The following is a 24,266-nucleotide window of genomic DNA, read 5'->3' as shown; positions in this document are numbered from 1 at the left end:
AATACTCAAAGTCGCGCTTTCCCACACGGCCAATGCATGAATTTCGCTCTAAACGTGCCTCCCCTGCTGCTTCAAAAAATCACAAAAAATCACCAATTCGTGCTACAAGTCCCTGCTTCGGGCGAGAGTTAGCGAACAATTAGCGCCTTATTTTACGATTAAATAAGCTTCTGCACGCGCCTAATTAATACTCAAAGTCGCGCTTTCCCACACGGGCAATGCATGAATTTCGCTCTAAACGTGCCTCCCCTGCTCCTTCAAAAAATCACAAAAAATCACCAATTCGTGCTACAAGTCCCTGCTTCGGGCGAGAGTTAGCGAACAATTAGCGCCTTATTTTACGATTAAATAAGCTTCTGCACGCGCCTAATTAATACTCAAAGTTGCGCTTTCCCACACGGCCAATGCATGAATTTCGCTCTAAACGTGCCTCCCCTGCTGCTTCAAAAAATCACCAATTCGTGCTACAAGTCCCTGCTTCGGGCGAGAGTTAGCGAACAATTAGCGCCTTATTTTACGATTAAATAAGCTTCTGCACGCGCCTAATTAATACTCAAAGTCGCGCTTTCCCACACGGCCAATGCATGAATTTCGCTCTAAACGTGCCTCCCCTGCTGCTTCAAAAAATCACAAAAAATCACCAATTCGTGCTACAAGTCCCTGCTTCGGGCGAGAGTTAGCGAACAATTAGCGCCTTATTTTACGATTAAATAAGCTTCTGCACGCGCCTAATTAATACTCAAAGTCGCGCTTTCCCACACGGCCAATGCATGAATTTCGCTCTAAACGTGCCTCCCCTGCTCCTTCAAAAAATCACAAAAAATCACCAATTCGTGCTACAAGTCCCTGCTTCGGGCGAGAGTTAGCGAACAATTAGCGCCTTATTTTACGATTAAATAAGCTTCTGCACGCGCCTAATTAATACTCAAAGTCGCGCTTTCCCACACGGGCAATGCATGAATTTCGCTCTAAACGTGCCTCCCCTGCTCCTTCAAAAAATCACAAAAAATCACCAATTCGTGCTACAAGTCCCTGCTTCGGGCGAGAGTTAGCGAACAATTAGCGCCTTATTTTACGATTAAATAAGCTTCTGCACGCGCCTAATTAATACTCAAAGTCGCGCTTTCCCACACGGCCAATGCATGAATTTCGCTCTAAACGTGCCTCCCCTGCTGCTTCAAAAAATCACCAATTCGTGCTACAAGTCCCTGCTTCGGGCGAGAGTTAGCGAACAATTAGCGCCTTATTTTACGATTAAATAAGCTTCTGCACGCGCCTAATTAATACTCAAAGTCGCGCTTTCCCACACGGCCAATGCATGAATTTCGCTCTAAACGTGCCTCCCCTGCTGCTTCAAAAAATCACAAAAAATCACCAATTCGTGCTACAAGTCCCTGCTTCGGGCGAGAGTTAGCGAACAATTAGCGCCTTATTTTACGATTAAATAAGCTTCTGCACGCGCCTAATTAATACTCAAAGTCGCGCTTTCCCACACGGCCAATGCATGAATTTCGCTCTAAACGTGCCTCCCCTGCTCCTTCAAAAAATCACAAAAAATCACCAATTCGTGCTACAAGTCCCTGCTTCGGGCGAGAGGTAGGGAACAATTAGCGCCTTAGTTTGCGATTAAATAAGCTTCTGTACGCGCCTAATTAATACTCAAAGTCGCGCTTTCCCACACGGCCAATGCATGAATTTCGCTCTAAACGTGCCTCCCCTGCTGCTTCAAAAAATCACAAAAAATCACCAATTCGTGCTACAAGTCCCTGCTTCGGGCGAGAGTTAGCGAACAATTAGCGCCTTATTTTACGATTAAATAAGCTTCTGTACGCGCCTAATTAATACTCAAAGTCGCGCTTTCCCACACGGCCAATGCATGAATTTCGCTCTAAACGTGCCTCCCCTGCTCCTTCAAAAAATCACAAAAAATCACCAATTCGTGCTACAAGTCCCTGCTTCGGACGAGAGGTAGGGAACAATTAGCGCCTTAGTTTGCGATTAAATAAGCTTCTGTACGCGCCTAATTAATACTCAAGGGCGCGCTTTCCCTCACGGCCAAGCAGTCTTTGAGTTAGAGAGGGATTTTTATAGCAGCGTATGATTTAAACAAGAGCAGGAATGTCGACGCGTTTCAGTTTAGAAAGCGCCATATCTGCAGCGACGTGGGGACGGCAACACACGACGTCGCACGGAGGAAAGAACAGTTGCAGAAAAAATATACTTCGTTTCTGGAGCAGCAGTGGGGAGCTATTATTTATTCGCATTTATAGACTGACACTTTGAGCACTTTCCGAAAGCTAAAGAAATTGTCCAATAGGCGTACAAATTATTTTGAATTTAAACGGAATTATTATTCTTTTTTTGCTGAAAAACCTAAACCACTTTCTTTTGGCAAATAATCGGAATAAAAAACTCGAATTAAAGGATAGTATAATGGACGTACACTTACCCCAATGTGTCGAACGAAAGGAGGCCCTTTGACGAACGCAGGAACCGTGAGGCGACGTTCGGGGTCCGAAGAAGAAGAAGACCGATTTCGGAACAAAGAACAAAGCAGGAGCTGGACACGGGTGACTACGCGACTGCTCCGAAGCACAACCGAAACCACACTGGGGCCGGCCTCTCGGAACAAAGGAAAGCGGAGGAGGATGAGCGAGGAGGAGAGAGAAAGAAACAAAGAGAAAGACAAAAGAACAAACGAGCAATTAGCGGGCCAAAGAAAGAAACCGGGGGGACAAACAAAGAGAAGGAAAAAAAAGTAACCGTTGCCACGGGTTACTAAGAAGCGTGTGCGCGCGCAACTTGGTAACGGCGGATGGATGGATAGATAAATACGGCTGAGCCCTTTGGATCCGGCGGTAGCTTACGCCACCTAGCCACAAAAACGTCGGGAAGGTGGATCGCGCTGCCTGGTGGAGGGCAGACACACCACTCGCCTCGGCTAGTGTGTCTGCCCTCCGCCAGGAGGCACTCAATTTTATTTTGAACTATTTATTAAGGGAAGCATTCTCGTTGATCTCCCTTCATTAATACTGGTCGTATCTCATCACCGCTGGCACCGATGTGTTCCTTGTTCTTTCTAGACTCTATGGACACCACTTTGAACGTGTGAAATAAAAGCTTTCGCGAAGCTACGACGCTTTCACCGTGGGCATGGTCATGGCGGCCAATTCTAATTTCCGAACCTGTGTTCGGCCCTCCGAGGCTGAATTTTCGTTTCCGAGACGCGATGTTGGTGTCAAACGTGAGCACGCGTTCCGTAGAAGACCCGACGACTGTAGTTTACCTCGGATCGAGTCGATGGATTACTGTACGGGCACTGACGCGACTTCCCGCACGAAAGCAGTCATTTTCGTGTTCGATATTGCTCACCGCTTCATCATTTGCTACCACAATCTGCTTTTTTGTTCTGAAGCGCTCCCTCGGGTAAAAGGAACGTTCGCTATGCGCGCGAGATTAATTTAATTCATTCATCTCGTGCAGCGCGCGCTCGGCGGAGCGGCTGGTCGTTTGAAGGCTCACCAGAGCGCGAGCAAGACCCGCGTCGAATACCGATATTTCATCCAACTGCTTCTTGATAGGTCTATGCTCGGCAAAGAAAGCTTTCACTATAAAGTGTATACTCTATAATTGAGCTCTAAAGCGCGTCCGCCGCGAAATGATGGAATACTGCCTCGGGAAAGGAGATGACAAGGTTCATTTTGAAATTGAGGTGTGCGATCAAACTATAATAGGGGGGAAAAAGGCATTCCACAATTCTGCGAGCCTGGCCTAAAAAATATATTTGGCGTGAGATCGTTTCGCGTATCTTTTTAAATGTAGGGCGCTAAAGATTGTTTTGTCTTTTGTGCAGCACGAGCATGTCGCACGGCTGGCCCTCCGTTTCAAGAAACCAATGGCCTCCTGACCCGAGTCTTCTTCAGCTGCGGATGACCGCTTCAATGGAAACACCGATTGTGACAACTCTCTGCGAGCAACATGTGTGTGAAATCGTGTTATCTAGCTCATAGGTTAAAAAAAAAAGAACACTATACGAACTGTGAGATTTTCATGGCAGGGTACTAATAAGGAAGTATGTTTTTACATTGAGACAGCTCGTCTGAAAAATTGTATTCTTGGCCTAATAAACTCTGAGGTCTCAAAAAGAAATGAGCTGATTCTTGTTTTTCTGGCGCAGTGAAGACTCGTTAAATGTGTCACTTCTTTTTTATTTATGTCTTCAGGCCCCTGCTGTCCACCTCGGGAAAAGGTTTGTTCCTGCAGAGCTTTTTGTAGACACGCCCCTACAGTACAACTGGCCTTTCTATTTTCTCCCCTTGTGCACTTTCAGGCACAAGATGAGCTCAGCTGAAGCATGAGTAACCTTCTAGCTTGCTACCTGTTCAGCTTCAACCCTCAAGCTACGTCCGTTTTCCCTTGACGGCCAAAATCTGAATGCAGGCGTTGTTTCTGCGCCAAACCAAAAGTGTGCCTTTGGTCTCCGAGGGACGTTCATTCTGTGTTATGGTCGTCTTTTCCAGAGACGGTGAGGACAAATACACATCTGTGCTGCAAGAGGGACTCCACACAACCCTACAGAGCTTTTTGTATACATGCCCCTAGAGTACAACTGGCCCCAACTTTTGCGTGTGCTGTCTCGAAGAAATTTGACACACAAACACTCCTACCTGCTGCGAGACCATTCCCCAACAATTTGATAGTTGTACGAGCGAGCGGCAGCTCTTTGAAGTCTTGCTCGCGCTCCGGTGAGCCTTCAAACGACCAGCCGCTCCGCCGAGCGCGCGCCGCACGAGATGAATGAATTCAATTAATCTCGCGCGCATAGCGAACGTTCCTTTTAACCGAGGGAGCGCTTCAGAACAAAAAAGCAAAGTGTGGTAGCAAATGATGAAGCGGTGAGCAATATCGAAAAACGTTTAAAATTTCATCGCTCCAGCTCGTCTAGAACTCGTTATATTCGCGAAAACGGGTTTTGGGACTCTGCTCGGACATCACCGACCACAAACTTTTGCTCATAACTTTATTAGCTACATCGATGAGACGCGCATCGAATGTTCCTCGGAACATAATCACACTCCCCTGGTTAAAATAAATGTCCTAGCTAGCCTACGGTCTTCTTTTTCGCTGAAAAAAGAACTGGAAAAACAGCCGAAATCATTCCAGTACTGAGTGGTCTTATTAGGTCGAATAAACAAGTTTCGCGTGTGCTGTCTCGAAGAAATTTGACACACAAACACTGCTACCTGGTACAAGACCCTTCCCCAACAATTTGATAGTTGTACCTATAATTGTTTTCTAATTACGAGCGGGCGGCAGCTCTTTGAAGAATATCAATCCACTCGTGCTCGGTAGACCGTGCCTGTTGATCGAAAAGTCTCGATTGAGATGAGCTGACACGGTTTCACTGCACGCACATTTTCCTATGATGTTGTTTTCACGACCACAATCGATGAATGCACTCCAGCGGTCTTGAATATTCACAGGTGAACGATTGAACTTGGTCGGGGTTTTGAATCTTCAAGCAGAGTCCCCAAAACCTGTTTTCGCGAATATAACCAGTTCTAGACGAGCTGGAGCGATGAAAATTTAACCGTGCGTCTAAATTCAGAGCGCGATCATTCGCTGCGAATTAGAACCTTCCAACTATCGTAGTTTTCTTTATACGAGCATATGCCAAATCAGAACACCACAGAATGAAGCCTTACACATACTTTTCTACGGAACGCGTGCTCACGTTTGACACCAACATCGCGTCTCGGAAACGAAAATTCAGCCTCGGAGGTCCGAACAAATGTTCGGAAAGTACAATTGGCCGCCATGACCATGCCCACGGCAAAAGCGTCGTAGCATCGCGAAACCTTTTATTACACACGTTCAAAGTGGTGTCCGTAGAGTCTAGAAAGACCAAGGAACACATCGCTGCGAATTAGAACCTTCCAACTATCGTAGTTTTCTTTATACAAGCGGAAATGCAAAATCAGAACACCACAGAATGAAGCCTTACACATACTTTTCTACGGAACGCGTGCTCACGTTTGACACCAACATCGCGTCTCGGAAACGAAAATTCAGCCTCGGAGGTCCGAACACATGTTCGGAAAGTACAATTGGCCGCCATGACCATGCCCACGGTAAAAGCGTCGTAGCATCGCGAAACCTTTTATTACACACATTCAAAGTGGTGTCCGTAGAGTCTAGAAAGACCAAGGAACACATCGCTGCGAATTAGAACCTTCCAACTATCGTAGTTTTCTTTATACAAGCGGAAATGCAAAATCAGAACGCCACAGAATGAAGCCTTACACATACTTTTCTACGGAACGCGTGCTCACGTTTGACACCAACATCGCGTCTCGGAAACGAAAATTCAGCCTCGGAGGTCCGAACACATGTTCGGAAAGTACAATTGGCCGCCATGACCATGCCCACGGTAAAAGCGTCGTAGCATCGCGAAACCTTTTATTACACACGTTCAAAGTGGTGTCCGTAGAGTCTAGAAAGACCAAGGAACACATCGCTGCGAATTAGAACCTTCCAACTATCGTAGTTTTCTTTATACAAGCGGAAATGCAAAATCAGAACACCACAGAATGAAGCCTTACACATACTTTTCTACGGAACGCGTGCTCACGTTTGACACCAACATCGCGTCTCGGAAACGAAAATTCAGCCTCGGAGGTCCGAACACAGGTTCGGAAATTAGAATTGGCCGCCATGACCATGCCCACGGTAAAAGCGTCGTAGCATCGCGAAACCTTTTATTACACACGTTCAAAGTGGTGTCCGTAGAGTCTAGAAAGACCAAGGAACACATCGGTGCTAGCGGTGACGAGATACGACCAGTATTAATGAAGCGAGATCGAAGAAAGGATCGGTGCCTAAAGTGAGGAAAGCGAATGGCTGGCTTCGATGTGAAAACTTTCAAACGCCGTTTATTTCGCGAAACTCGCATCACACAAGAAAAGAAATCGGTCTCTGTCCAGTCCAGGGGCGGCTGGGAACAAGTGTCCCCATTTGATATCGTAAATTCAAGGTCGTAATATAGATTTCAGAAATTCAATATTTTCAATGGTAAAACAAAAGGCACCAGGTGGCGGGATTTACCGACCGGTCGGAATTGCTCAGCCGCACTCATGGATCCATTCATTCGAAACGGGTCATCTATCTATTCATTCATAAAAAATTTCATTCCTGGCCGTGTTTTAAAATTAACGAAATCATACTGCGAGGTAAAGCTTCTGTACACCTGGCGTTTTGAAACCTGCCTGCGTCCAGCGTTCTTTCATTTCTGCTGTCACGTGACACGATCCGCCCGAGTAACTCGGGTTTATTAGGGTGAGATTTGAAACACAGCCCTGGTTTAATAAAACCAAACTTAGAATTACGGGAATCGTCTTATTTTTGAAAACGATGTCGTCGAGACCCGTGTTCCACAACAAGTTTAAATTATTTAGGTCAAGTATTTAGAAATTTACCGCCCATTCGTGGTTCTGGTTTTGTTTTTGCAAAAAAAAGCAAATGGCTGCCGCGTGTTTTGCTCGCAACCGGAGGTGATTCAATCGCACGAAGCTCGGAAAGTAGGCTAGCTAGGACATTTATTTTAACCAGGGAGTAAGATTATGTTCCGAGGAACATTCGAGGCGCGTCTTATCGATGTAGGTATTCTAAAAAGAAAGTTATCAACAGAAGTTTACGTGTAAGTAAGGCTTTCACTGTACGATGTTTTGATTTCACATATGCTCGTATAAAAAAAACTACGATAGCTAGAAAGTTCTAATTCGCAGCGAATGATTGCGCTCTAAATTTAGACGCACTGTTAAAATTTCATCGCTCCAGCTAGTCTAGAACTCGTTATATTCGCGAAAACAGGTTTTGGGACTCTGCTCGGAAATTAACAAGCTCGACCAAGTTCAATCGTTCGCCTGTGGATATTCAAGACCGCTGGAGTGCATTCATCGATTGTGGTCGTGAAAACAACATCATAGGAACATGTGTGTGCAGTGAAACCGTGTCAGCTCATCTCAATCGAGACTCATCGATCAACAGGGAGGGTGTCCCGAGCACAAGTGGATGGATATACTTCAAAGAGCTGCCGCTCGCTCGGAATTAGAAAACCATTAAGCTATCCGATTGTCGGGAAAGGGTGTCGCACCAGGTAGGAGTGTTTGTGTGTCAAATTTCTTCGAGATAGCAAACGCAAAAGTTGTTTTATCGACCTAATAAAAGCACTGTCAGTACTCGGCTGATTTCTGGTGTTTTTTCTGTTTTTTTTTTGTTGTTTTTTTTAGTGAAAAAAGATGACTCTTCAGATTACCATTTCTTTTAGGTAATTGAGAAGTTGCATTAAAGAAACCGCCTGCACAGTAAATACAAATGGTTCTATTGCGATTATTTCATAATTGAACCAGAAAAGCACATTAATTTTGGCATGTTTTTTTTTTTTTTTTATTATTTATCAATACTGCCAGCCCAATATAGGGCCAAGGCAGGAGTGGGGTGATACAGTGTCACACATGCACATTATAAACACAACAGTTCTAAACAAAAAGCAATCTTGGCACCGAAAATTAATATCTACGACATATTCGAAAGAAGAGAAACAATACAGTAACCAAATGTAATACTAGTAATAACAATAACAGTATAGCAGTAAATGTAACAGCAGTAATAAAAAATAAAGACAGTAAAATAATTTCATAAGAGCAATAAAAGCAATCTCGGCACTGAAAAATATTATCTACGGCTTTTTCGAAAGAACAGAGTGAATCAATATCGACGACATCGCCGGGAAGGCTGTTCCACAAATCAATTGTATGCACAAAAAAAGATTGTTTATAGCTATTTATTCGAGCTTTAATAGGGGGCTACGGTCTTTGAGTGATGCAAGCGTTCCGAGTAAAAACTTTTTGGTTTTAAGTAAACGGAGCCATCAATTTTTATACAGTTCTTGAAAATCTGAAAGAACAGCTTCAACCGTTGGCTCTCTCTTCTGTTTGACAGAGGGCTTATATTGGCTCTCCTTTTAAGTTCGGTCACAGACGTAGTTCGTCTGAAATCTGAAAAAACTATACGCACAGCTAGCGACTGAATATCTTCGAGTTCTCTGACCAGAGAGCTCTGCCATGGGCTCCACACTGCAGACGCGTATTCTAACACAGGTCTAATAATTGTCTTATACGCAAGAATTTTAACGGAAGGGGGAGTTTTACCCAGCGTTCTCTTCAGGTACCACAATTTGTTAGTTGCCCGCTCTTTAACATACTCCACATGCCTTTTCCACCCGAGGTCAGAAGACAAAATCACTCCTAAATATTTGTAACTATCCACTTCAGTCAATACTACGCCAGCAACCTCATAGCTAAAGTTTAAGACAGTTCTTTTTGTTGTTATGTGCATGTACTGAGTTTTGCTAATATTAATCTTCATGTTATTTTCACGACACCAAGACGCAATGTTAGCCAGTGCTTTACTCACTTTTGTCTGGTCTTGTATTTCAACAACGGGACTGTAAATGACGCAGTCGTCGGCAAACATTCTTAGCTTAATTGGGACATCTTCATTGGATGGGAACAAACTGTTAACGTAAGTTAAAAAAAGTAGGGGCCCTAAGACAGAACCTTGGGGCACCCTAGAATGAACATCTAACAGCCCTGAGTAAGTACCATTTATATCCACAAATTGTTGACGGTTTGAAAGATATGCATTGATCCACTTAGTCAAAGAAAAGGGAACTCCGAGATCTATTAATGTCTTAATCAGTCTGCGGTGAGGTACCCGGTCGAATGCCTTCGACAGGTCGATGAAAACTGCATCAACCTGCGTACGGTTGTTAACGTAAGTGGCTAATTCATGGTAAAATTCAATCAACTGGGTTACCGTTGACAGGCCACTGCGGAAACCATGTTGGTTGGGGTTTAGAACATTATGCATTTCTAAGAAAGAAACGAGTTGTTTGGTTATGATATGTTCTAGTAATTTACAGGCCGTGCAAGTCATGGAGATGGGACGATTCATGGAGATGGGACGATGGGACGAAGAGTGCTAGAGCGACGATTCATTTTTGATACGAGTGCTTGCTTTCCTCCTGTAATGAACGAGCCCAGGTTGGTTAACACAGCTGGTGTCAAAGTTTATGTACGAACGCAAAAGCTGAAGGTAGTCCTGATTTTTCGAGCCTTTGAACAGTGGCGTGGGGTTTTGTAGTGTCTGAGAATAAAGAGGCACTGCAGACAAGAAGACTGTGTCCTCGGTGTTGCTTGCCCACCCCCGTAAGATGTGGAGACACACTTCATTGAAAACCTACGTGATTTACTAAGACAGGGCTTTCTGCAGAACCCCGTAGGGGGCTGTGCAGAGAATACAGGTCGACATCAAGCCTTCAGAATTCACAGGTACCATTCGACAAGAATGCTGTAGCTGGACTTGAAACAAGCCGACGTGGGAAAGTACGGAAGCCGAGAAAACAAATGTGTCGGCCAAGCCGCAGCAAGGACGTCCCAGCACGACTGCAGACAGCGTTATCCTGGCTGTGCAAAGTGACCACCGTAACACAGAATGGACGTCCCTCGGAGACAAATGGCAGACTTTTGCTTTCAGACAGAAACAACGCCTGCGTTCAAATTTTGGCCGTCAAGGGAAAAGGGACGTAGCTTGAGGGTTCAAACTGAACAGGTAGCAAGCTAGAAGGTTACTCGTGCTTCAGTTTAGCTCATCTTGCGCCAGAAAGTGCAGAAGGGGACAGAATAGAAAGTGTGGGGCCAGTTATACTGTAGGGGCATGTCTACAAAAAGCTCCGTAGGGTTGTGTGGAGGCCCTCTTGCAGCACAGATGTGTATTTGTCCTCACCGTCTCTGGAAAAGACGACCATAACACAGAATGAACGTCCCTCGGAGACAAAAGGCAGACTTTTTGTATTCCGCAGTAACCATGCCTGCGTTCAAATTTTGGCCGTCGAGGGAAGAGGGACGTAGCTTGAGGGTTCAAACTGAACAGATAGCAACCTAGAAGGTTACTCGTGCTTCACTTTAGCTCATCTTGCGCCAGAAAGTGCAGAAGGGGACAAAATAGAAAGTGTCGGGCCAGTTGTACTGTAGGGGCATGTCTGCAAAAAGCTCTGTAGGGTTGTGTGGAGGCCCTCTTGCAGCACATATGTGTATTTGTCCCTTCCCAACAAGTTGATAGTTGTACGTACCTATAATGGTTTTCTAATTACGAGCGAGCGGCAGCTCTTTGAAGTCTTGCTCGCGCTCTGGTGAGCCTTCAAACGACTAGCGGCTCCGCCGAGCGCGCGCCGCACGAGATGAATGAATTAAAATAATCTCGCGCGCATAGCGAACGTTCCTTTTACCCGAGGGAGCGCTTCAGAACAAAAAAGCAAATTGTGGTATCAAATGGTGAAGCGGTGAGCAATATCGAACCTGAAAATGACTGCTTTCGTGCGGGAAGTCGCATCAGTGCTCGTAGATTAAACTATCGACTCGATCCGAGGCAAACTACAGTCGTCGGGTCTTCTACGGAACGCGTGCTCACGTTTGACACCAACATCGCGGCTCGGAAACGAAAATTCAGCCTCGGAGGTCCGAACACATGTTCGGAAAGTACAATTGGCCGCCATGACCATGCCCACGGCAAGAGCGTCGTAGCATCGCGAAACCTTTTATTACACACGTTCAAAGTGGTGTCCGTAGAGTCTAGAAAGACCAAGGAACACATCGGTGCTAGCGGTGACGAGATACGACGAGTATTAATGAAGCGAGATCGAAGAAAGGATCGGTGCCTAAAGTGAGGAATGCGAATGGCTGGCTTCGATCCGAAAACTTTCAAACGTCGTTTATTTCGCGAAACTTGAGATGAGCTGACACGGTTTCACTGCACACACACTTTCATATGATGTTGTTTTCACGACCACAATCGATGAATGCACTCCAGCGGTTTTGAATATTCACGGGTGAACGATTGAACTTGGTCGGGGTTTTTAATCTCCAAGCAGATTCCCAAAAACCTGTTTTCGCGAGTATAACGAGTTCTAGACGAGCTGGAGCGATGAAAATTTAACAGTGCGTCTAAATTCAGAGCGCGATCATTCGCTGCGAATTAGAACCTTCTAACTATCGTAGTTTTCTTTATACGAGCATATGCCAAATCACAACACCACAGAATGAAGCCTTACACGTAAACTTTTTATTCGTAACTTTCTTATTAGATTAGCTACATCGATGAGACGCGCCTAGAATGTTCCTCGGAACATCCCACTCGCCTGGTTAAAATAAATGACCCAGCTAGCACTTGTGGATTGATATACTTGAATACAAAGTACAGAGATACAAAAAAAGAAGAGAAAACGCAAGTTCAAAGGCTGTATAGATAATACAACGCCGCTGACAGCGTCTTGCAATAAGCGCAACAGAGAACGTTAAAAGAATGCATGTGCTCGCTTTTGGGCGAGCACACACATAAAAAAACACATTTCTTTTTTTTTTTTCACGATTACCACAGGAAAAAGTCAAATTTCTGAATAATACTGATAAGGTACTTACTTTGTTTCCGCAGGTGTGCACAGCAGGGGCCTCTTTGTCCGTTTAACCTCAGATTGTTATATTATATTAAAAACGCAACACCAGGTAATCCGTAAAATGGGAGAGCGGAACAGGGGAAAATTGTAATGTAATAGCTCACAACAAAGTTGGGAGGAGTGGCAGTAGTGGGCAAGAGGAAAATTAAAACACCATGCAAAGAGTTGCACATGAAACAAACGCTCGATCGACTACAAAACATTGTCAGATATAAATCTGCGATGAGGTAGGCTGTTTCATTCTGTTATGGTTCTGGGAAAAGAGTATTTAAATGCATTTGTAAGCAGATCAAGACCCTATGGCGTCGGGAAGTATTTAAATTCTTTTTTTATATTTGGTTTCTATTCATTTACACTGCAGGCCATTTCCAATCCCCAAGCAGGGTGCGACGAGAAGGAACAAAAAAAATAACAGTAAACCGACAAATCTGGTACACTGGAGATCACAAAAAGAAAGAAGAAAAAACACAAGTTCAAAGGCTATGTATAGATATAATAGAACGCCGCTCATAGCGTCTTGCAATAAGCTCAAACATAAGAAAGAAGAATTTATGTCCTCGCTCTTTTTTTTTTCACGATTACCACGGGAAAAAATCAAATCTCTGAACAAACTGATAAGGTACTTACTTCGTTTCCGCAGGTGTGCACAGCAGGGGCTTCGTCCTCACAAGCAAAATACAAAACAACAGATTTCTCCGTTTTAACCTCACGTTTTATTAGGCTTGACGTCAAACTTTATTAGGCCGACAATGCAAGTTTCCGGACGAGCTGTCTCGATGAAAGCACACTTGTTCCTATTCAGTGAATTCGCACGAGCTAACACGATTTCATAAAAACACTTTTTGCTTGGAGCAAGTTCTCAGTTGCCATTCAAGCGGTCTTGATTAAGCACAGGTCATCCGCAGCTGAAGGAGGTCACTTGAAACGGAGGGCCAGCCGTGCAACTCGCTCTTGCGCTGCACAAAAAGACAATCTTTAGCGCCCTACATTAAAGATGCACCGAACGTTCTTACGCCATACACATATCTTTTTTTCTTTTCTTCCGTGCGTCAGAGAGTGATGAAACGTTTGAGTTCGTAGAGGCCGGCTTCCTAGCTCCGCGCCGCCGCCAATTCCGTGTTTGATAAAAAAAAAACTGCTCCGACTTTACTCAACAAGATTAACAATTTAATCAAACGTTTCGTCTCCCATCCGGGAAACATCGTCAGTGAAACCTACAAGCAGGAATGAGGGGAAAAAAACTCGATTCCGTGTTTCGCGTGAAAAGAACAAAAGAATTCGTGCAAGAAGTCGGCTCCAACGGTCGCCCATGCACGCTGTGCGGGTTCAGACATTGCCTTCTTTGCTTTAGCTCACTTCTCTTCACCAACTTTCTTTCGCGGCACATTTTTCACGTACCGGGGTCCCCCTCGAAAGAAAGCCCACCAGGAAAACCTAAGTAATCAAAACTTGGCCAAGCAGTCATTGAGTTAGAGAGGGATTTTTATAGCAGCGTATGATTTAAACAAGAATGTCGACGCGTTTCAGTTTAGAAATATCTGCAGCGACGTGGGGACGGCAACACACGACGTCGCACGAAGCTCAAAAAGTAACTCCCGCCGCGCAAAAACGTGGTTTTGTTTCACAGCATGACGGCATGTTTGGCATCCGATACACTAGAGACGAGATTTTTGAGACGACGAGTACACGAAACGCGAGACGTCGGGAAAAATCATGCAAGACCAAATAGACGATTGATACAGGGTACTTTGTGTCGGGTGGCGTCTTGTGCGACCTAGCTTACACAATTACGGTTCTCAGTTTAGTTTCGTTATTGAAAGGCGACCAAAATTGCTTCTTTGGCGCAGATTAGCCATATTTCGGTGAAATGTAGCAGGATGTAGCAAGGTTAGCCCCTTGGTGCAGTTTGGCGCAATTATCACATCACTGGTATTCCATCATTTCGCGATGGAATACGCGCTTCAAAATACACTTTATATCTTTGCCGAGCATGGACCTATCAAAAAAAGAACTTGCATCAAACACGCATAGGTAATTCTTGCTCGCGCTCTGGTAAAGAGCCTTCAAAAAAACGACCAGCCGCTCCGCCTATGTGCGCCTATATCAATATAGTAGATCCCATTAAAAGCCTTCTTTGCCGACACTCGAAAAAGCGTGCAGAATCTCTCCGAGAACAACATTTCCATCTACCAACCGCCGAGCACAACATAATCTCCTCGCAAAACGCACGCGCTCACACAAACAACGACTTTGGGCAAAGAACAAGGAAATGAGCAAATACCTTCTCGAGTTACGGTAATCCGACCTTCTTCCGTTCTCGGCTCCTTCTGAAAGTGAGCCCGGGCCCAGACAGAACACGCACAGCAACAGCCAGGCGCCGTTGAGGCGAGGGTGACTCATCCTTGCTCCGACAAAAACATCACGTGACCTGGAGTGAGAAAACACACAGAACCCAAACCGAAACCCTGGATCATGATGATGATACCTTCTCCAAACCCCTAACGGTCAAAACCCGCGCAAAAATGTCGACGCACGTCGTAACGGTACCCAGGGTGCTATTACGTTCTGTGTCGACCTTTTTCAACTAGAGCCTAGAATTACAACTCTTTAATTAAAACCGACCGAATCTAAAAACAAAAATATCTATTGTACCCTTTGTTGAAATGACAACACTTTTCTTTTCTATTCCAGAAATCCTCTCTCTGCCGCTAGTCCCTACCTCAGTCGCCCAACTTCACAAACGGCCGCCCAAATCCACGTCTGTGTGTGCGCTTCGTTGCGAGTCAAGAGAAGAGGGTGCGCGGGCGAGCTGGTGAATGTTAACAACGTTGAAATAGCCCGAGACTGGGGTAGAGAAGAAGCTTGAAATAGTAGAAGGGACAGAAAATGTCTATTTTCTGTCCCTTCTACGATTTGATGCTTCTACCCCAGTCTCGGGTGATTTCAAAACGGCCGTGCCCCGTCTCAACGTGGACGCTTCCGTGAACGTGTGTGTGTGTGTGCACTTTCCTGGTGAACTTTGGATTACTCTGGACTTTGGATAACATCTGGACCGCTAGACACCATGCAAGGAAAGGTATTTGAGAATGCTTCTATCTCTCTCTCTCGTGGTTTGAATAGGAGTCCGGACTATAAAGCGCTCGGCCGCGCTTCGAAATCTCTTCTTCGCGTAACAAATATTGATTAAAAAAAAAAGTATTCGCTTCTAAAATTTCTCTTATTCCCAGCGTCATGTACACGCATTTCTTGCGTGGAACAACGAATGAATAACTGCTATGTGCGTTTAATTCGATCTAGAAATCCCGTCGCGCCCGTTTGTTTACTATCTGCCTTCCAGGTTAGACAACGTTCCTTCAAAAAATCCTAAAAAATCACCAATTCGTGCTAGAAGTGCGTGCCTCGGACGAGAGGTAGCGAACATTAAGAGCCTTAGTTTGCGATTAAATAAGCTTCTGCACGCGCCTAATTAATACTCAAAGTCGCGCTTTCCCACACGGCCAATGCATGAATTTCGCTCTAAACGTGCCTCCCCTGCTCCTTCAAAAAATCACAAAAAATCACCAATTCGTGCTACAAGTCCCTGCTTCGGGCGAGAGTTAGCGAACAATTAGCGCCTTATTTTACGATTAAATAAGCTTCTGCACGCGCCTAATTAATACTCAAAGTCGCGCTTTCCCACACGGCCAATGCATGAATTTCGCTCTAAACGTGCCTCCCCTGCTCCTTCAAAAAATCACAAAAAATCACCAATTCGTGCTACAAGTCCCTGCTTCGGGCGAGAGTTAGCGAACAATTAGCGCCTTATTTTACGATTAAATAAGCTTCTGCACGCGCCTAATTAATACTCAAAGTCGCGCTTTCCCACACGGCCAATGCATGAATTTCGCTCTAAACGTGCCTCCCCTGCTGCTTCAAAAAATCACAAAAAATCACCAATTCGTGCTACAAGTCCCTGCTTCGGGCGAGAGTTAGCGAACAATTAGCGCCTTATTTTACGATTAAATAAGCTTCTGCACGCGCCTAATTAATACTCAAAGTCGCGCTTTCCCACACGGCCAATGCATGAATTTCGCTCTAAACGTGCCTCCCCTGCTGCTTCAAAAAATCACAAAAAATCACCAATTCGTGCTACAAGTCCCTGCTTCGGGCGAGAGTTAGCGAACAATTAGCGCCTTATTTTACGATTAAATAAGCTTCTGTACGCGCCTAATTAATACTCAAAGTCGCGCTTTCCCACACGGCCAATGCATGAATTTCGCTCTAAACGTGCCTCCCCTGCTCCTTCAAAAAATCACAAAAAATCACCAATTTGCGCTACAAGTCCCTGCTTCGGGCGAGAGTTAGCGAACAATTAGCGCCTTATTTTACGATTAAATAAGCTTCTGCACGCGCCTAATTAATACTCAAAGTCGCGCTTTCCCACACGGCCAATGCATGAATTTCGCTCTAAACGTGCCTCCCCTGCTGCTTCAAAAAATCACAAAAAATCACCAATTCGTGCTACAAGTCCCTGCTTCGGGCGAGAGTTAGCGAACAATTAGCGCCTTATTTTACGATTAAATAAGCTTCTGCACGCGCATAATTAATACTCAAAGTCGCGCTTTCCCACACGGCCAATGCATGAATTTCGCTCTAAACGTGCCTCCCCTGCTGCTTCAAAAAATCACAAAAAATCACCAATTCGTGCTACAAGTCCCTGCTTCGGGCGAGAGTTAGCGAACAATTAGCGCCTTATTTTACGATTAAATAAGCTTCTGTACGCGCCTAATTAATACTCAAAGTCGCGCTTTCCCACACGGCCAATGCATGAATTTCGCTCTAAACGTGCCTCCCCTGCTGCTTCAAAAAATCACAAAAAATCACCAATTCGTGCTACAAGTCCCTGCTTCGGGCGAGAGTTAGCGAACAATTAGCGCCTTATTTTACGATTAAATAAGCTTCTGCACGCGCCTAATTAATACTCAAAGTCGCGCTTTCCCACACGGGCAATGCATGAATTTCGCTCTAAACGTGCCTCCCCTGCTCCTTCAAAAAATCACAAAAAATCACCAATTCGTGCTACAAGTCCCTGCTTCGGGCGAGAGTTAGCGAACAATTAGCGCCTTATTTTACGATTAAATAAGCTTCTGCACGCGCCTAATTAATACTCAAAGTCGCGCTTTCCCACACGGCCAATGCATGAATTTCGCTCTAAACGTGCCTCCCCTGCTGCTTCAAAAAATCACCAATTCGTGCTACAAGTCCCTGCTTCGGGCGAGAGTTAGCGAACAATTAGCGCCTTATTTTACGATTAAATAAGCTTCTGCACGCGCCTAATTAATACTCAAAGTCGCGCTTTCCCTCACGGCCAATGCATGAATTTCGCTCTAAACGTGCCTCCCCTGCTGCTTCAAAAAATCACAAAAAATCACCAATTCGTGCTACAAGTCCCTGCTTCGGGCGAGAGTTAGCGAACAATTAGCGCCTTATTTTACGATTAAATAAGCTTCTGCACGCGCCTAATTAATACTCAAAGTCGCGCTTTCCCACACGGCCAATGCATGAATTTCGCTCTAAACGTGCCTCCCCTGCTGCTTCAAAAAATCACCAATTCGTGCTACAAGTCCCTGCTTCGGGCGAGAGTTAGCGAACAATTAGCGCCTTATTTTACGATTAAATAAGCTTCTGCACGCGCCTAATTAATACTCAAAGTCGCGCTTTCCCTCACGGCCAATGCATGAATTTCGCTCTAAACGTGCCTCCCCTGCTGCTTCAAAAAATCACAAAAAATCACCAATTCGTGCTACAAGTCCCTGCTTCGGGCGAGAGTTAGCGAACAATTAGCGCCTTATTTTACGATTAAATAAGCTTCTGCACGCGCCTAATTAATACTCAAAGTCGCGCTTTCCCACACGGCCAATGCATGAATTTCGCTCTAAACGTGCCTCCCCTGCTGCTTCAAAAAATCACCAATTCGTGCTACAAGTCCCTGCTTCGGGCGAGAGTTAGCGAACAATTAGCGCCTTATTTTACGATTAAATAAGCTTCTGCACGCGCCTAATTAATACTCAAAGTCGCGCTTTCCCTCACGGCCAATGCATGAATTTCGCTCTAAACGTGCCTCCCCTGCTGCTTCAAAAAATCACAAAAAATCACCAATTCGTGCTACAAGTCCCTGCTTCGGGCGAGAGTTAGCGAACAATTAGCGCCTTATTTTACGATTAAATAAGCTTCTGCACGCGCCTAATTAATACTCAAAGTCGCGCTTTCCCACACGGCCAATGCATGAATTTCGCTCTAAACGTGCCTCCCCTGCTGCTTCAAAAAATCACCAATTCGTGCTACAAGTCCCTGCTTCGGGCGAGAGTTAGCGAACAATTAGCGCCTTATTTTACGATTAAATAAGCTTCTGCACGCGCCTAATTAATACTCAAAGTCGCGCTTTCCCACACGGGCAATGCATGAATTTCGCTCTAAACGTGCCTCCCCTGCTGCTTCAAAAAATCACAAAAAATCACCAATTCGTGCTACAAGTCCCTGCTTCGGGCGAGAGTTAGCGAACAATTAGCGCCTTATTTTACGATTAAATAAGCTTCTGCACGCGCCTAATTAATACTCAAAGTCGCGCTTTCCCACACGGCCAATGCATGAATTTCGCTCTAAACGTGCCTCCCCTGCTGCTTCAAAAAATCACAAAAAATCACCAATTCGTGCTACAAGTCCCTGCTTCGGGCGAGAGTTAGCGAACAATTAGCGCCTTATTTTACGATTAAATAAGCTTCTGCACGCGCCTAATTAATACTCAAAGTCGCGCTTTCCCTCACGGCCAATGCATGAATTTCGCTCTAAACGTGCCTCCCCTGCTGCTTCAAAAAATCACAAAAAATCACCAATTCGTGCTACAAGTCCCTGCTTCGGGCGAGAGTTAGCGAACAATTAGCGCCTTATTTTACGATTAAATAAGCTTCTGCACGCGCCTAATTAATACTCAAAGTCGCGCTTTCCCTCACGGCCAATGCATGAATTTCGCTCTAAACGTGCCTCCCCTGCTGCTTCAAAAAATCACAAAAAATCACCAATTCGTGCTACAAGTCCCTGCTTCGGGCGAGAGTTAGCGAACAATTAGCGCCTTATTTTACGATTAAATAAGCTTCTGCACGCGCCTAATTAATACTCAAAGTCGCGCTTTCCCTCACGGCCAATGCATGAATTTCGCTCTAAACGTGCCTCCCCTGCTGCTTCAAAAAATCACAAAAAATCACCAATTCGTGCTACAAGTCCCTGCTTCGGGCGAGAGTTAGCGAACAATTAGCGCCTTATTTTACGATTAAATAAGCTTCTGCACGCGCCTAATTAATACTCAAAGTCGCGCTTTCCCTCACGGCCAATGCATGAATTTCGCTCTAAACGTGCCTCCCCTGCTGCTTCAAAAAATCACAAAAAATCACCAATTCGTGCTACAAGTCCCTGCTTCGGGCGAGAGTTAGCGAACAATTAGCGCCTTATTTTACGATTAAATAAGCTTCTGCACGCGCCTAATTAATACTCAAAGTCGCGCTTTCCCACACGGGCAATGCATGAATTTCGCTCTAAACGTGCCTCCCCTGCTGCTTCAAAAAATCACAAAAAATCACCAATTCGTGCTACAAGTCCCTGCTTCGGGCGAGAGTTAGCGAACAATTAGCGCCTTATTTTACGATTAAATAAGCTTCTGCACGCGCCTAATTAATACTCAAAGTCGCGCTTTCCCTCACGGCCAATGCATGAATTTCGCTCTAAACGTGCCTCCCCTGCTGCTTCAAAAAATCACAAAAAATCACCAATTCGTGCTACAAGTCCCTGCTTCGGGCGAGAGTTAGCGAACAATTAGCGCCTTATTTTACGATTAAATAAGCTTCTGCACGCGCCTAATTAATACTCAAAGTCGCGCTTTCCCACACGGCCAATGCATGAATTTCGCTCTAAACGTGCCTCCCCTGCTGCTTCAAAAAATCACCAATTCGTGCTACAAGTCCCTGCTTCGGGCGAGAGTTAGCGAACAATTAGCGCCTTATTTTACGATTAAATAAGCTTCTGCACGCGCCTAATTAATACTCAAAGTCGCGCTTTCCCTCACGGCCAATGCATGAATTTCGCTCTAAACGTGCCTCCCCTGCTGCTTCAAAAAATCACAAAAAATCACCAATTCGTGCTACAAGTCCCTGCTTCGGGCGAGAGTTAGCGAACAATTAGCGCCTTATTTTACGATTAAATAAGCTTCTGCACGCGCCTAATTAATACTCAAAGTCGCGCTTTCCCACACGGCCAATGCATGAATTTCGCTCTAAACGTGCCTCCCCTGCTGCTTCAAAAAATCACAAAAAATCACCAATTCGTGCTACAAGTCCCTGCTTCGGGCGAGAGTTAGCGAACAATTAGCGCCTTATTTTACGATTAAATAAGCTTCTGCACGCGCCTAATTAATACTCAAAGTCGCGCTTTCCCACACGGGCAATGCATGAATTTCGCTCTAAACGTGCCTCCCCTGCTCCTTCAAAAAATCACAAAAAATCACCAATTCGTGCTACAAGTCCCTGCTTCGGGCGAGAGTTAGCGAACAATTAGCGCCTTATTTTACGATTAAATAAGCTTCTGCACGCGCCTAATTAATACTCAAAGTCGCGCTTTCCCACACGGCCAATGCATGAATTTCGCTCTAAACGTGCCTCCCCTGCTGCTTCAAAAAATCACCAATTCGTGCTACAAGTCCCTGCTTCGGGCGAGAGTTAGCGAACAATTAGCGCCTTATTTTACGATTAAATAAGCTTCTGCACGCGCCTAATTAATACTCAAAGTCGCGCTTTCCCTCACGGCCAATGCATGAATTTCGCTCTAAACGTGCCTCCCCTGCTGCTTCAAAAAATCACAAAAAATCACCAATTCGTGCTACAAGTCCCTGCTTCGGGCGAGAGTTAGCGAACAATTAGCGCCTTATTTTACGATTAAATAAGCTTCTGCACGCGCCTAATTAATACTCAAAGTCGCGCTTTCCCACACGGCCAATGCATGAATTTCGCTCTAAACGTGCCTCCCCTGCTCCTTCAAAAAATCACAAAAAATCACCAATTCGTGCTACAAGTCCCTGCTTCGGGCGAGAGGTAGGGAACAATTAGCGCCTTAGTTTGCGATTAAATAAGCTTCTGTACGCGCCTAATTAATACTCAAAGTCGCGCTTTCCCACACGGCCAATGCATGAATTTCGCTCTAAACGTGCCTCCCCTGCTGCTTCAAAAAATCACAAAAAATCACCAATTCGTGCTACAAGTCCCTGCTTCGGGCGAGAGTTAGCGAACAATTAGCGCCTTATTTTACGATTAAATAAGCTTCTGTACGCGCCTAATTAATACTCAAAGTCGCGCTTTCCCACACGGCCAATGCATGAATTTCGCTCTAAACGTGCCTCCCCTGCTCCTTCAAAAAATCACAAAAAATCACCAATTCGTGCTACAAGTCCCTGCTTCGGACGAGAGGTAGGGAACAATTAGCGCCTTAGTTTGCGATTAAATAAGCTTCTGTACGCGCCTAATTAATACTCAAGGGCGCGCTTTCCCTCACGGCCAAGCAGTCATTGAGTTAGAGAGGGATTTTTATAGCAGCGTATGATTTAAACAAGAGCAGGAATGTCGACGCGTTTCAGTTTAGAAAGCGCCATATCTGCAGCGACGTGGGGACGGCAACACACGACGTCGCACGGAGGAAAGAACAGTTGCAGAAAAAATATACTTCGTTTCTGGAGCAGCAGTGGGGAGCTATTATTTATTCGCATTTATAGACTGACACTTTGAGCACTTTCCGAAAGCTAAAGAAATTGTCCAATAGGCGTACAAATTATTTTGAATTTAAACGGAATTATTATTCTTTTTTTGCTGAAAAACCTAAACCACTTTCTTTTGGCAAATAATCGGAATAAAAAACTCGAATTAAAGGATAGTATAATGGACGTACACTTACCCCAATGTGTCGAACGAAAGGAGGCCCTTTGACGAACGCAGGAACCGTGAGGCGACGTTCGGGGTCCGAAGAAGAAGAAGACCGATTTCGGAACAAAGAACAAAGCAGGAGCTGGACACGGGTGACTACGCGACTGCTCCGAAGCACAACCGAAACCACACTGGGGCCGGCCTCTCGGAACAAAGGAAAGCGGAGGAGGATGAGCGAGGAGGAGAGAGAAAGAAACAAAGAGAAAGACAAAAGAACAAACGAGCAATTAGCGGGCCAAAGAAAGAAACCGGGGGGACAAACAAAGAGAAGGAAAAAAAAGTAACCGTTGCCACGGGTTACTAAGAAGCGTGTGCGCGCGCAACTTGGTAACGGCGGATGGATGGATAGATAAATACGGCTGAGCCCTTTGGATCCGGCGGTAGCTTACGCCACCTAGCCACAAAAACGTCGGGAAGGTGGATCGCGCTGCCTGGTGGAGGGCAGACACACCACTCGCCTCGGCTAGTGGGTCTGCCCTCCGCCAGGAGGCACTCAATTTTATTTTGAACTATTTATTAAGGGAAGCATTCTCGTTGATCTCCCTTCATTAATACTGGTCGTATCTCATCACCGCTGGCACCGATGTGTTCCTTGTTCTTTCTAGACTCTATGGACACCACTTTGAACGTGTGAAATAAAAGCTTTCGCGAAGCTACGACGCTTTCACCGTGGGCATGGTCATGGCGGCCAATTCTAATTTCCGAACCTGTGTTCGGCCCTCCGAGGCTGAATTTTCGTTTCCGAGACGCGATGTTGGTGTCAAACGTGAGCACGCGTTCCGTAGAAGACCCGACGACTGTAGTTTACCTCGGATCGAGTCGATGGATTACTGTACGGGCACTGACGCGACTTCCCGCACGAAAGCAGTCATTTTCGTGTTCGATATTGCTCACCGCTTCATCATTTGCTACCACAATTTGCTTTTTTGTTCTGAAGCGCTCCCTCGGGTAAAAGGAACGTTCGCTATGCGCGCGAGATTAATTTAATTCATTCATCTCGTGCGGCGCGCGCTCGGCGGAGCGGCTGGTCGTTTGAAGGCTCACCAGAGCGCGAGCAAGACCCGCGTCGAATACCGATATTTCATCCAACTGCTTCTTGATAGGTCTATGCTCGGCAAAGAAAGCTTTCACTATAAAGTGTATACTCTATAATTGAGCTCTAAAGCGCGTCCGCCGCGAAATGATGGAATACTGCCTCGGGAAAGGAGATGACAAGGTTCATTTTGAAATTGAGGTGTGCGATCAAACTATAATAGGGGGGAAAAAGGCATTCCACAATTCTGCGAGCCTGGCCTAAAAAATATATTTGGCGTGAGATCGTTTCGCGTATCTTTTTAAATGTAGGGCGCTAAAGATTGTTTTGTCTTTTGTGCAGCACGAGCATGTCGCACGGCTGGCCCTCCGTTTCAAGAAACCAATGGCCTCCTGACCCGAGTCTTCTTCAGCTGCGGATGACCGCTTCAATGGAAACACCGATTGTGACAACTCTCTGCGAGCAACATGTGTGTGAAATCGTGTTATCTAGCTCATAGGTTAAAAAAAAAAGAACACTATACGAACTGTGAGATTTTCATGGCAGGGTACTAATAAGGAAGTATGTTTTTACATTGAGACAGCTCGTCTGAAAAATTGTATTCTTGGCCTAATAAACTCTGAGGTCTCAAAAAGAAATGAGCTGATTCTTGTTTTTCTGGCGC

General features: G+C 45.2%; 2 long non-coding RNA genes across 4 annotated transcripts in view; one reads left to right on the top strand and one right to left on the bottom strand.

The window, feature by feature from the left end:
* Nucleotides 1-24,266, top strand: part of LOC121834394 — a 169,817-nt gene that overhangs the window by 133,689 nt on the left and 11,862 nt on the right. The window contains exon 6 of one of the 2 annotated variants that reach the window (XR_006077180.1): nt 15,263-15,647. This is a non-coding gene — a long non-coding RNA (uncharacterized LOC121834394). Of the gene's footprint in view, nt 1-15,262; nt 15,866-24,266 lie in introns of those variants that run through there. The other variant, XR_006077179.1, reaches the window with a different exon arrangement.
* On the bottom strand, nt 13,262-22,807 carry LOC121834390. Of its 2 annotated transcripts, XR_006077171.1 has the most exons (3): nt 22,541-22,807; nt 14,853-14,999; nt 13,262-13,527 (listed from the first exon to the last, which is right to left on the bottom strand). It is a non-coding gene; the product is annotated as an uncharacterized LOC121834390 (long non-coding RNA). The 2 variants fall into 2 exon arrangements; XR_006077170.1 differs by lacking the exon at nt 22,541-22,807 and having other exon boundaries at nt 14,853-15,268.

Source organism: Ixodes scapularis, unplaced genomic scaffold (genome assembly GCF_016920785.2).
Source record: "Ixodes scapularis isolate PalLabHiFi unplaced genomic scaffold, ASM1692078v2 ptg001131l_1___fragment_1__unscaffolded, whole genome shotgun sequence".
In the NCBI taxonomy this organism is placed as follows: Eukaryota; Metazoa; Arthropoda; class Arachnida; order Ixodida; family Ixodidae; genus Ixodes; species Ixodes scapularis.
The sequence above is the reverse complement of the archived record's forward strand: the minus strand, read 5'-3'. Positions and strand labels throughout refer to the sequence as shown.